The sequence below is a fragment of the Monodon monoceros genome, unplaced genomic scaffold, assembly GCF_005190385.1.
Source record: "Monodon monoceros isolate NGI ecotype Baffin Bay Population unplaced genomic scaffold, NGI_Narwhal_1 Super_Scaffold_16, whole genome shotgun sequence".
NCBI classification, from domain to species: Eukaryota; Metazoa; Chordata; class Mammalia; order Artiodactyla; family Monodontidae; genus Monodon; species Monodon monoceros.
Genome location: NW_021703772.1, coordinates 70,902,872 through 70,916,164, shown reverse-complemented (window position 1 = coordinate 70,916,164; position 13,293 = coordinate 70,902,872). Strand labels below are relative to the sequence as shown.

The 13,293-nt window shown below is 37.9% G+C and overlaps 1 protein-coding gene across 5 annotated transcripts in view; it reads right to left on the bottom strand.

Annotated features, from left to right (window-relative positions):
• RBMS1 (RNA binding motif single stranded interacting protein 1) overlaps positions 1-13,293 on the bottom strand; it is a 213,692-nt gene that overhangs the window by 131,399 nt on the left and 69,000 nt on the right. The gene's annotated exons all lie outside the window — the stretch shown is intronic.

Sequence of the window (13,293 nt, the reverse complement as noted above, 5' to 3'; positions counted from 1 at the left end):
GGCCCCCGGGCGCTCCCTCCCGGGCTCGGGGCCGGAGCGGGGGCCGCGCGGCCCGGGGAGCCACCGGCGCCCCCGCTCTGGTGCAATGGTTGGGTCTGGCTCCCCGCATGCCGCACATTCCTTGGAGTACCCACCCCCCTCGTCTTTTCTTTTTTCCCCCTCGGCTCTTGGCTTCAGCACCCGCGGCAGCTTTGCACCCGGGCTCGAAGCCCCTTTTCAGGGCACCGCGCCGGGGATCACGCTAACACCTGGGTAGGAAGCCAACTGGTCCCAAGTCGTCTTTTTCTCTTTCACCCTTCCAAACTATCCCCCCGACCGTCCACTCTCCCAGAAAAGGTGCGGGCAATCACTCCTACTTCAACGAACAAACCAGCCTTCCATCAAACCTCTGCAAATCCCCGTTCCCCCAATTCGCACGCTAAAATTTTAGCAGAGAAAATGTCTCCACTCCCTACCCTCTAACCGCAAAAACGCACGGTAAAGTTCGTACTTCATTCCTATGCCAGAGTTGGCAAGCTTACCTTCAAGATGCCAAAGTCATATAGCGAAAATCATTTCAATCCATCGGTTTAGTAAGCCTTCCCGAAAACTGGAAGTGTGTGATCCTTCTATATGTTAATTATGAGATGCGACACAAATGTGTTCTATTGAAGGGACACAGAAACAGCAAAACAGGGACAAAGTGAGGAGGTAGTTTCCTTTGTTTTTCAGTTGAAATTACGGCGACTCAAGATGCCCCCCGCCTTTTTTCTGGATCGCCTTTGCGTTCGTTAGTGTATCTAGCCTAGAACCTGTGCAAGGCAGACGTCCTCTACAGCAAGTCCCACCGGCAAGAGCCCCGCGGTCTGTGGATGGGCCACTGGGACAGCTGGCCTGTTCAGCAGTGACTATTACAGGGTTATATTACCGCACTAAGCGGTCAATATTACAGCGTTCTTCCTTGGCCTCTGGCCTCTAACGCCTTCCTGGAAAGGGCCATCTGCCATGATAATGAAAAATCCTAACTCGGCTAAGAAGTGAAAGCTCTCAACTTCTGGCTGCCATAAGGAAAACAAAGTGTCCCCTATGGAAACCGAGTCTTCTAGCAAAGCTGTGACCATTCAAGGGTGTTTCCAGCAACAAGGAACTAAAAAATATCCATCCTAGATATCCTTCCTACTGCTGACCTAGGGAGCCACCTCCATATGATGAAGGGCTCCCAACATTCTCAAGCACACCTGATTGAAAACAACTATATACACAAACTATATATATATATATATATATATATATATATATATATATATATAATTCTTAACTCTTTAAAAAAAAAAGCAGCAGCAAACTTTAAGTGCAGTACTAGGTGCACAATGGGCAAGTACGAACTTGCTAGATAACATTCACAGAAACGTATTTGTTCTTTAAAATGATTTAATAGAAACAATACAACTAACATTCAGTTCTGTGTTAATATATATGCTATTTCGGGCTACTGCATGCATTTACGATTGTTTGGGCTGCCCCTTTGCTGTCTCCTCTCACAGGGACCTTTTACCACAAGTTATCAACCACAGGTATAAAATATAAGGTTTTAAGTAGAACTGTTCAAGTCATAGATGCCTTTTCCTGAGAACTTAATGCCCAAGACCCCAGCAGTTCAAACCTGTCATCTACGGAAAAAATTCCATGTACAACCTCACTTGTCATGACTGGTCTCTTAGGAAACCACAGTCTAAACCACAAAAGAACAGCATAGATTAATTTTTCTATGGCTCTTCTCTAAGGTCATGATACTTTGGATATTGTGCTATTCTAGAATGGGAAGACTTGATTTGATACCCTGCAATTGTTTTACAGGGATAAGACATGATTTTAAGTGATAATAAAATTTAAATTGGAATACAAAAGCAATTCTAATACTAGATACTAAAATATACTAAGAATACTAAAAATATTAAAAGGACTATTTTTAAGAATAAAAAGGATATCTAAATAGCAACAAAACAAAGTGTTCTATATAGTGTATGACATAAAAGGAGATAACTCAAGGTGTATATTTTTAAAAACAATTCTACAAGCCAGGGTTCAGAAGTTCCAGAGTTAGGTAGCTACCACGCACTTAACTAGGTAAAGCATTGCAAAGAAAGGAGAAGATAGATTTTCCACCCTCAAAGACTATAAAATATAAAATGTAACAAAGTCACTAAAGCCCAAATAATTCCAACCTAAGAGAAATAACAGAAACATGAAATCATATATGTATATATACTCAATTATAGATATTCACAAGTGCTTAGTTATAAGTGATTATAGGAATAGATCCTAGTGAGATTCATCTGGGAAAGTTTATTGACCTTTGAAACAAATATGTTTTAAGACAAAGTAAGGAAACATTCCAGAGAAACTGGAAGTTATCATGGTAAGAATTAGGGCTTTGGAATCTGCCCTGTAGATGCTCATCTTCCTGCAAGGGAAACTGAGACTGCTGCCTGGGCGGTCAGACAACATCCTCCTCCCGCAGCTCAGCTGGTGGGTAAAGTTGTGGGAATCTGACCCAGGGGCAGCCAATCCACAGATAGGCCAGTGACCTATGACATGGCTGGGACTGAAAAAATGAGCGGAGCCAATCAGATCCTCACCCTTGGGAATTTAATTCAGAAAACTCCAGTTAGGAAAGGGGCAGAAACTGCAAGAGTGCCAGGGGGTAGAGTTGAGGCCACAAAAAGCCCAAAACCATATGCAAGCCAAGGTTATGAGGAAGCAGAAACTATGAGTAACAGGAAGCTGACTGGCAGCAAGCGGAGAGGCAAGCAGATGCCAGGAGCGGGTGAGCACTTGGCCGTGAGATGGAGTCCCTGAAGCTGCTTTGGCTCTTACGACTGACAACGGCCTCTCCGTGTGTACACTTAACCAGCCCCACCCCTCTTTTTCAGAGAGCTTAAGTGAATCTGGACTTTGCAATCTAAGGAACAAAATTAAAACAGCCCAACAGATTTGGCTGCACATTTCAGCTTTCCACTTACTAGCCACATGGCTTTGGGCAAGTCAGTTAACCTGAGTCCCAGACTCCTCCCTGACGGTCTTAAGTGTATCTATGGTACTCCAACAAAAGTACCAAACTCAATAAATGACAGCTGTTATTATTGTGTCTCCAGGTTTCAGAGTGGTGGTTTGTAGACTTAAGTGGGTATACTGTGTAAATAACTGATGTTAGTAAGGCTGACTGACCATCCAAGAGCAGGAGCAAGGGTGTAGTTGGAATTGACAAGTAAAAAAAAGAGCAAATTTAGGTAAGGAGAATGGCTGAATGAAGATGCTTTCTAAGGCTTAACTCTAAGAGGTTTAAGAAAAAAAAAAGTCTGACAGAAGGTCTGTTTCAAGAGCTAGGTGAACTCAAGTTTCTCTCCCACATTTGTTTTTGTCCTGTTTCCTTTAAAGAGGTTGTGTGTTGGACCAGAGCCATTTCTGTATGAATGGGAAGACTGTGAGTGGTATCAGAGATCACACTGTGAGGCAGGAGGGGGCTATGAATGAGGATAATAAAGATGGAGCCATCAGTACATGCAGGAGCCTGCAGCCTTGTAGAGCAGATGAGACTTGGCTACTCCCAAGTGTTTGTATAACTGCAATCTGAGACTCTTGAATTGAGAAGATATTTGTCCCACAGAAACATTCTGAAAATGAGACTTTCATTTATAAATTTCACATCTCATTTCACTTTCACAGCAACGCTATGAGGTTGGAAGGGTTATTAGGCTTCATTTACAGATGAGAGGAAAACAAGTTAAGACTGACTGACTTAACCATAGAGCAAGGAAGTAGCAAGTAAATGTTTAAACCTAGGCTTAGCTAGGGTTAAAAGACCTGTCCTGTGCTCCTTCAACACTATAATGCTGTGGACTCAAAAAAGCCTTATAAATAATGCTACAATTCCCAGGTGAGTACTCGTAACCTGTACAGCACCGAGTTGCTGGACACGAAAAATGCAAGGCATTAAGTGATAAGTGCCAGCCAAGTGGTCTAGACAATCATGTGCTATGCCAGTCCACTGCAGGGAGAGATCAATACAGGATGTAACATGGGTGTGGGGAGCTCAGCTGTATAAATGTTTTGTTTGAGGGACATTCAGAAAGAAGCACTGTGAAGATGAGAAGAAAAACAAAAAGAGCGGGAGAGAGATGGATGGTATGAGAGAGGATGTAGATTTGGGGTGATTGCTGCTGAAATCATCACTAATCAATGAGCTCCTTGAAGGCAGCAGCAAAATCAAAAGGCTAGGAGAGCCCCCATTCCAACACATGCATTACTGAACCTCATATAAGAGAGAAGCCTTTGAGTAAAATTACTACAAAGAAAGTGTGGTGGGAAAGCTAAGCTTTGAAAGAAGGGAAAAAAATAGGGGGAGAGAAGATGTCCAATGAGATAAAAATAGAACACCTCTATCAGCAAAAGAATAGACCTGTAGCAGGGTCTATCCCTCTATCACTGCTAAATAATTTCAAGCACCCATTTTTATTTGGATCACATTAAAAACAGAAAAGAATGAAGAGGAAGAATTCATCCAACATTACTTCACATTACAATCTTTAAGGAATAAAATACAACCAAATAGTATTGGTTAGTGTAAACAGTTCACGCTAAAAAAATTGTTTACATTTGAGAGTACCTATGTTTAAAAGCTCGCAAGCCTCTAGCTCCCAGCAAAACAGAAAAAGAAAAAAAAAATTATGAGGTCAGCAGATTCTTTAAATTTCTGTTCTTTCCTGGTACAAAATAGAGTTGATAAAGTGTCTTGTTTCTAAAGGAGCAGCAATATTTTCTATTATTTACTATTTTGCTTTTTTTAAATTTTATAATTCTTGTTCTAGACCTAAAGTCTCCCTGGATACATATAAAATCACATGTATATAAAAATGAAACCACTGTAATAAAACTATAGCTCTATAGCTATAATCCTAGAAGGCATATAGAACAACATAAACAAAGCCAAATTCTGATGAGTCTTACCAAAAGCAACATTCTAATGATTCTTAAACCTATCCTGGTGAACAAAACAGAAGAAATAGGCTTTGCCCTGCTGCTGCTTCTCTGAATGGACTAATAAATACCTGTCATTTATTGAGTAACTACTATATTCTAGGCAATTTCTCAGCAGGTTCCTCTCCCCCGCCCCCCATTCACTCACAACACACAGACACACACACCCACCATGAGAGAACGATTAGCCCATTTTATAGAAGAGAAAACTGAGGCTCAGAGGCTTAAGCAACCTTTCCAAGGCCACAGATCCAATACATAATGGAGCTGAGGTTTGAACGTAGGTCTCTCTGACTCCAAGTCTCCAAGCTCCAATGACACTCGTGATCGTTATTATTACTATGATCTATGGTTCAAGTCCAAACCCCATAGGGAAAAACATAAGAGCTCAATCCTGGGTGTGTATCTGAGCTTCAATTACCATGAATATGACCTTGGGCAAGTCACTTTTAAAAAGATATGAAATTACATTGAATTTCCATTCAGTTGATTATAAAGGCAAAATTTCCAATATTAGAACATATAGTTAATAGTACAAATACATATTCTGACCCAACCTAGCTCCTAAATCTCATTTAACTGATGGTTGCTAAAATATAACTCCTCTCTTACAACCACCAGTTTTATTTTCTGGGATAGTTGGTGGGATGAAGTTGGGAGAGAAGCAGAAAGAACTATCTTCTAAAAGCTGGGATGGTGATTAGATGAAAGGTATTTCCAGAATCCTGAACTGAAACTGAGAATATAATTTCACTCAAAAAATAGTGGAAAATCGTATTAGAGATTAGTTTCATTATGGGATTCATACATGCTTATCGGACAACTAACATCCTATTCATCATTTAGGATATTTCTCTCTGTGGCAAAACATCCTCTAAATTCCAAACAAATAATTTACACTCAAAAAATTTTGGATATCATCTATTCATAAATTAGCTACAGCCTTGTTCTTGCAAAATAGTTAATAAAATTCAAAGCTCACTCAAATTTCTGGCATAGTGGTTCTCTGTACGTTAAACTTCTTTTCCTATGTTTTTCTATAAAAATAAGTACTTGGGTCCTTATTCTTTCCAAAAATCAAAATCTTGGGGGTAGCTATATGAATTAAAAATTCAAGATTTTTGTTTTCGTTTGGTTTACACTATATTGAATTTGTATCTGTAGATCAAATTCTATAACAAAATAAAGGAGAGTCAACTATCTGGGAAGCCAGGAGAAAGAGAAGCTCCTTTTTGCATTTATTGTGGATTACTGTTTTCCTAATTTACCTGGATGGATGCCTCAATCCTCTACATTCTTTGACTGTGGGAATCTAGCATTAGAACTGTTATTCTCCATCCTTTAGCAAGCCTATAAGAAAATAAGTGCTTCTTTTCAAAATACTTTGAGATAATTCAATGAGTTTTCCATGAATTACAGTAAAATTACAAATTATGAAAGATATTAAGTGATTTTTGCAATTACAGCTTATCTAAAGAGATGGAAGTAACATAATCATCTACTGTAGTGATCAAACTATGTATAAAGGATAAGAGCTGAGATAAGGAAGGGAGGGGCTGATGTGCTGTGGAAACAGCTAATCACATCCACCTCTGGCTACATGACTTGGGAAGAGACAGAAAATACTTAGGAAATCAACATAATTTTTGGAAAACTAGAGCCAAAAAAAAAAACCAAACCTCTAAATCATGAAAAACAAAATTCAAACCTGGAAAAACTGCGTCCTTTCCATGAGTAAAATTCAACTGTTAGAAAATTTGGATAGTACAGACTGAACAACTAACTATACCTTGGACAAACAAAAACCTCGTATAAGCCAAGAATGATAAAAGGTATAAGACATTCCTAAATGTCTGGGAGACATAACTAAGGTCTATGCAAAACCTGGGATCCAGAGCACAAATTAGGATTTAAAGCATTCAAAATACAGAGAAAAAACCCCAATAAAACAGTTTCCTTTCTCTTTAGCTGCTAAGCTGACCATTACATTAGTTTATTTCACCTGAAGAGGAGGATAACAGAATAATTAATAACATCCTTTAAGTAAATGAGGATGCTGAAAAGCTTTCTATTCTCCCCTGAATTATAAATGTGAAGGTTCACACAACAAAATACAGAATTAGAAGTAAATTTCTATTCAGTTGGGGATACATGAAGGCAAACTTTCCAGCAGTAGAATATTTAGTTAAGAGTACTACAGTGGGCTACATAAGGAGCTTTTAAAAATTCTCCACCCGAAGTGTCTTTAAGAATGACTAGTTCTGGGTTATCTAATACACTTAACACATGGGACAAACTGATGACAGACCTGTGGCAAATTGATACTCCCCAAGAGAAGAGAAGGCAAATGAGGAAATTCTGATATTGTCATGACAATGTGACTGATCATGACATCAGCAATTCCTAATTCCAAACTATGAAGAACACTCCGAGAATGCTGACAACACATTAAACAGATCCTCCCAGAACCACCCTTCCTTCACCTCCCAATCTAATATTTGATCTAGTGGCAGATGTGATGAAGTTTCAACTAAAGGATTATTGAATGTTAAAATCTATTAAATTCTTCTAAGTTGGAGGAAGCACTAGAAGGAAGCAATAGATAATAGCTGAAGACATTTTTCAGACCTATCATATATATCATATTATATTATATCATAGCATATTATAAAATGTTACAATTTATAAAAGGCTTTATTGTACATCTCATTAAAGTCTCAGGGACGGAGGCAGGGTAGGTATCCTCCACTTTTTTTAAACAGGAGAGTGAGCCTCAGGTAGGTTAAACGACTTGACCTGAGTCATGAAGCTGAACCTCAAGGTTGGAAAGAATTATTAAAAGCCAGTTCCCGTGCCTGACGTATAATAATCACTCAAGAAATAATACAATAATAGAATGAATGCTACTGTCTCTCCTTGGACACCACGACCGACAATAAATTCAATCTATCCATATTTAGTCATTTCTATTAGAAGGTTCTTTGTTAAACAGCCTCCAAATCTGAACCTACTCATTATATTCCTACCCCAGGACTAGAGTCTATGCCTTCTATAGATTGTATACAGCTTTCGTCTGTATTCTACACTGTCCAACCCATAAAAGTGAGGGTGGAGTCATCTTATTTTGAGCCTTAACAACCTTGTAAGAGTGCTTAAACAGCCTGTAAATCTCTAATGAGTTACTTAACCTACTGTCTTACACGCAGTAAATTTTTTTGGAGGCATGAATGGATGAGGAATGGTAGCTTTCTTACACAGACACACACACACACACACACACACAAATGACAGAAATGATGATTTGCATCCTCTTTTCAAAATGATGATTACTTGAAATTAGAAAGAGTTGAATGTAAGAAATGGAGTGATCAAATCTTAAAGACTACATTTTACAGATTATATTAAACATGGTGAATTTGCGTCCTAATCTTTAGATCACTTGGGATCCTAAGAGGTGTTGTAATGAATGTTGCATTTTGCATTTGTATGTTACTTATTATGGAAATGGTATTCCACAATCAAATGGTTTCTCTCTCTTGACCTCAACTATTACTGTCAGAATAAATCTTCTTGCTTTACTTTTTGGGGAAAAGAGAAATGTCCTACAAATCTCTCTGAGATCAGTCTCCTGTAAATATTTGGATATAAACTGTATGTCGTGCAGTCTAAGATGCCACTGATTATAATATGCTTGACAATTACTGAGATGTTAACATTTGAAAAAATGGACAACAGTAATTATAGGACATCATAAATTAAAAGATGCATTCTGATTTCAGCAATGCTGAAATGTGAAAAAAGTGAATCTTGGCATCTGTGTAGTATGGCACACAGGTACATGAGCACAGTGCATACAAATGCACACACATGTTCTTTTTATTCATAGCCTAGGCTCCAGAAATATATTTTTCAAACACTCATTTTTAATCTTCTAAAGAACCCAGAGCTACTGAGTGATTACAAGTAAATGACACACACTCAGTTCTTCCAAGATCTGACTGTATCATACCAGTGCGCAGTCTCCACAAGGCAGAATGAGAAACTCTACCGTAATCTCACAAAGGAGCAAACTGAGCTGTCAGCTTCCCTCCTCAGCCATTTCCTCACAGTCACCTCAAGTTATACCCGTGGTGTTTTAGATATACAGTGCATTTATATGATAAGAAAGGTTACAGGGAGAGGAGCCTAAATCTGTAGATATTTATCAGACCTCTCCACTCCACACTTCCTGTTATTAGTGCTTTAAAGTTGTCAGTTACGAACATAACTTGAGAACATTCATCCTGGACTGTTACTTCTTTATCAAGTTTTAAGTCACACAAATGCATGCACATGGACACACGCACTCTCAAAAGATCACTCAGTGTTGTTCTGGCACACAGCATCAATTCCAACCTATGAGTCTTACAGATTTCTACCTTTTTGCAGGGCCTGGAGTACCAGTTCTCAGTCTTCCTAGGACTTCCAATCGGAAAAGTAATTTTTATGTGAATCATAAAAGTTTTTTTATGTGAAGTCAGATAAAAAGACATATATCTAAAATGGTTATCACAACACTTAAAATTGATATGAAATGACAAAGTGAATCAAAAGCAATAACTTAGCAGGTGAGATGACCCAGTTACAGAAAAAGATGTAAATGGTTAGTACTTGTTGGTATCTGAGGGTTCATATTTGTTCAGGAACTGACTAGTCTCTTTTCCTCCTCCTTCCTTATGCAGCTTTCCTTTTATTCATTGCTGATGTGAAGATAAAACCGATAGGAAAAAGTGAAACAAACTGGTCAATTTATTAACTGACTCGAGGTTGGTCAAACTGAAGGTTGGAAATTATCTATGAATTTCATTTATCTGTAATGTTTCCCTTGTTATAAGAGAAAATTATAATTGATTTCACACTGAATATTATCTTATAGAAATTATTAACATGTCAAACCACCAATATATCTCAAGCCCCAACTCAGGGCATGGCACACACTAGGCATTCAAATATTGGTTTAATGAATAAATAAACAATACCTTCAAAATGCATGCAAGTCCTATTGAAACAGATATTATTCTGTCCTAGAAGTAAAACAAGCTTATTAGTTTGATATGTTAATTCAATGACAAATTATAAATTCAAATTGAGTAGCCAAACTTCTTCAGTATTAAAGAATATCCTTCCAGCTTCTGTAATTCATAATTTCTTGAGTGATTTGAAAATATATTCTATCTAGGGGCTCTTTTAAGAAGCTTTAGAATTCATTTAAGCTGTTTACCATAGATATCATTTAGGTAAAGAAGGCTACAAAATATTGCAAATCATTGTAGAAACTTTTTCCCATCTCTATATCTGTCTCCTTTATTTAAAAAAAATCATAATTTAAGTTTTGATTACTACCATATTTTTAAAAACTGGATGTACAAACTCTTGTAACTGAAAATCATATCGATTGTTTCATTCCATCACATAACACTTAAAAAAATTCTATCAGTACATAAGAATGGGAAAATTGTTCATAACTGTTGAAGCTACTTCTTTCTACTTTAGTGTATATATGAAAATTTTCATAATTAAAGAATTTTTAAATGATACAGTGTACTAAAAGCCTTGTGAGGTTGGTTTTCAGAGGATTCCAGAAACCAAGGCAAATTGATTCTTGGTGCTCCAACATCTAGAAAGTTTTCTTTTAAATAACTACTTTGTCCATTTTATTCTTTTCTTCTAAAAAAAGAAAAAGAAAAACATTTAAATAGTTGAGATATGAGGCTACAGTCTGAACAGTACAAGGGTGACAGCAAATCTGTTGGAAAATGCTATATAATTTCAAGTGATTAAACATAGGATTTAGCCAATTTCTACAATCGACAGTGAAAATGCACTATTTCTAAATTAGCAGCACCTCTATGTTCCTTACTGACTTTTCTTTTTCCATATCTTTTATGTATTAGTTTCCTTAAACTAGAACTGCTGGAACCTCTTCTGTTTCTCCCTCTAACCAGTCCTTATTTATTCCAAATTGTTGTGTACATTGCTTCTAAAATAATTTGTTATGACTTCTTTGGCCATATCACCGTGCTTCCTAAAACTCCCACATCAAGTGCAAATTTCTGAACATCACTTGTAAAGCACTCTTTCTAACTCCTTTCCCGCTTTACCTCTCTTCCGGCTACTACTTGTGTTTTGGCTACAGATGAACTCACTCTTTTCTGGCTCTGAGTTTTGCCAGGAAACAGCCTCTGTTTTTCCATCAGCCAAACCACATTCATCCCTCCCTCTGTTTACTCTGTTGAAATCACAACTCATGGTCCACCCCCTCTGAGTTTTTCCTACTTTCATCTATTTTCCAAGACCTCTCACTACATTTTCTAAGGACTGTATTAATGCCTAAATTAGGTCAACCTAATGTCTTTACATTGTAAACTCCTCTACTGAGGAAACCATGGTCAAGATTTACCATGTACTCTCCACTATTTACTACATCGAAAGGCATCCTGTAAGAGCTCAGCAAGAACTTATTGGCCTGGCTTCACCATAAATCAGTTGTTCTCAGTCTCTTTTCCAGTCCAGCATACCTGAGGAATACTATATATTCCCATCAGTCATTGCAGCTTACTTCTACATGATTCTAGGTCAGAAATGAGGAGGACACACACTCCCGTCCTTATCTGAAAAACACTGTTATAAAGAATGAACCAGAGAGTAGTTACAAGAACCCAGAAAAAATACACATTTAACTTCAGCTCTATTTATATAGATATAAGAGATATGTCTATATAACATATATTATAGAATATAATGCTTTGCTATTAAAAAAAAGGTTTACTATAAGGTACATAAAAATTACAGCCTCTGATCTAAGAGGGCTTGGGACGGATGAAATGTCTTCCAGGTAAGGATGTATTTTATTAAAACCCATCATGGTACCAAAATGTATTTTAGAATGACTAACACAGCTGAAAATTACTTTCTCCTCATGACACGACTTCTTGTGAAACTCCAATGGTTGATTCTTCTGTCTTCCGCGCACACCAAGAGGCATCTGCCTCTTCCTTGTTCCTCTTCAATGCTAAACAGTACAGCCCTAGAAATGCTCTCTATCTCGTTATATCACCTACAGATTGCCATTGCCGTTTATAGTATGGAGTAGAGGACAAGGCAGGGGCTTTCAATAAAACTTCCAGGTTTGAAAGACAATTCTACCACTTGATAACTTAGCAATCTTCAGCTAAATCTGTTTAACTGTAAAAAGGGAAAAGGTAACAATACCTCCATTATGGAGTTTTGGGAAGAAGAAAATAAGACAGTTCAGTTTGTTAAATTACAAAGATCAGTTATTATCATTTATTTACCTTCAACATAAAGATAATTTTGCACATAGCTAAGAGCTTTTCCTAGGTGATATCATGTAACCTAAAACCCCAACCTTAGAGGTAGGTCCTTGAACTCCACTTCAAGAAAACTTGCATATTTGTTTGACTTCAATGACTAACACCATTACATGCCATCAAGTCCTGAAATGCCCATTCTTCCATCACTTCTGCACTCATTAATAAAGATAACAGTATTAGCATTTTTGAGTGCATAATATATGCCAGACATTGTTATAAGTACTTTATAGGCATTGTTTCATTAATCCCCACACCGCCATTATTCTTCCCATTCCAGATGTGAAAATGTAAGCTTCCCCTTCATTCTCTTTATCCTTCCATTCCTCTGTTCCATCAGGCCACACCATCACCACCATTACCAACAGCACCTCCTCCCCACAGTTCACTTCCTAACTAATCTAGAGCCCCGAATCAGGGACACCAAGTTTGTTCTTTCCAGTATCCAGTATCCACAGCCTTTCGTCCTGTCTTACAGACAAGCACTTTCCACCATCAGACTTTTCTGTTCCTCCTCTTGCATTGCTAATGACTGCAAATCATAACCATGCTCATTGGCTTCACCAAAAAATCACTTAAGCTTAATGTTCACTTTACTTGTTTCCAAGTGGCTCCTTACCCCATCCTCCCCAGAATTAATTCCAAACCTTTAATTTTTTTTTCCTGAAACTCTAAATCTCACTCTTCACTGCTAAATGATAACATAGAGATCATCTGAAATTATTTATATGAACTTTCCTCAGTTCTTTCTCAAATATATATATTTCTTCTTGGCATTCTTCTTTCTTTCTCCAGGGATCCAGACCCATAGTCCAAACTGCCTCGAGCCTCTGCTTCCCTGCTCAGCATTCACTGTGCTCACTTTCCCTCTCTCCCACTCTCCCTCCCCAACCCCCCAACCCCCCTC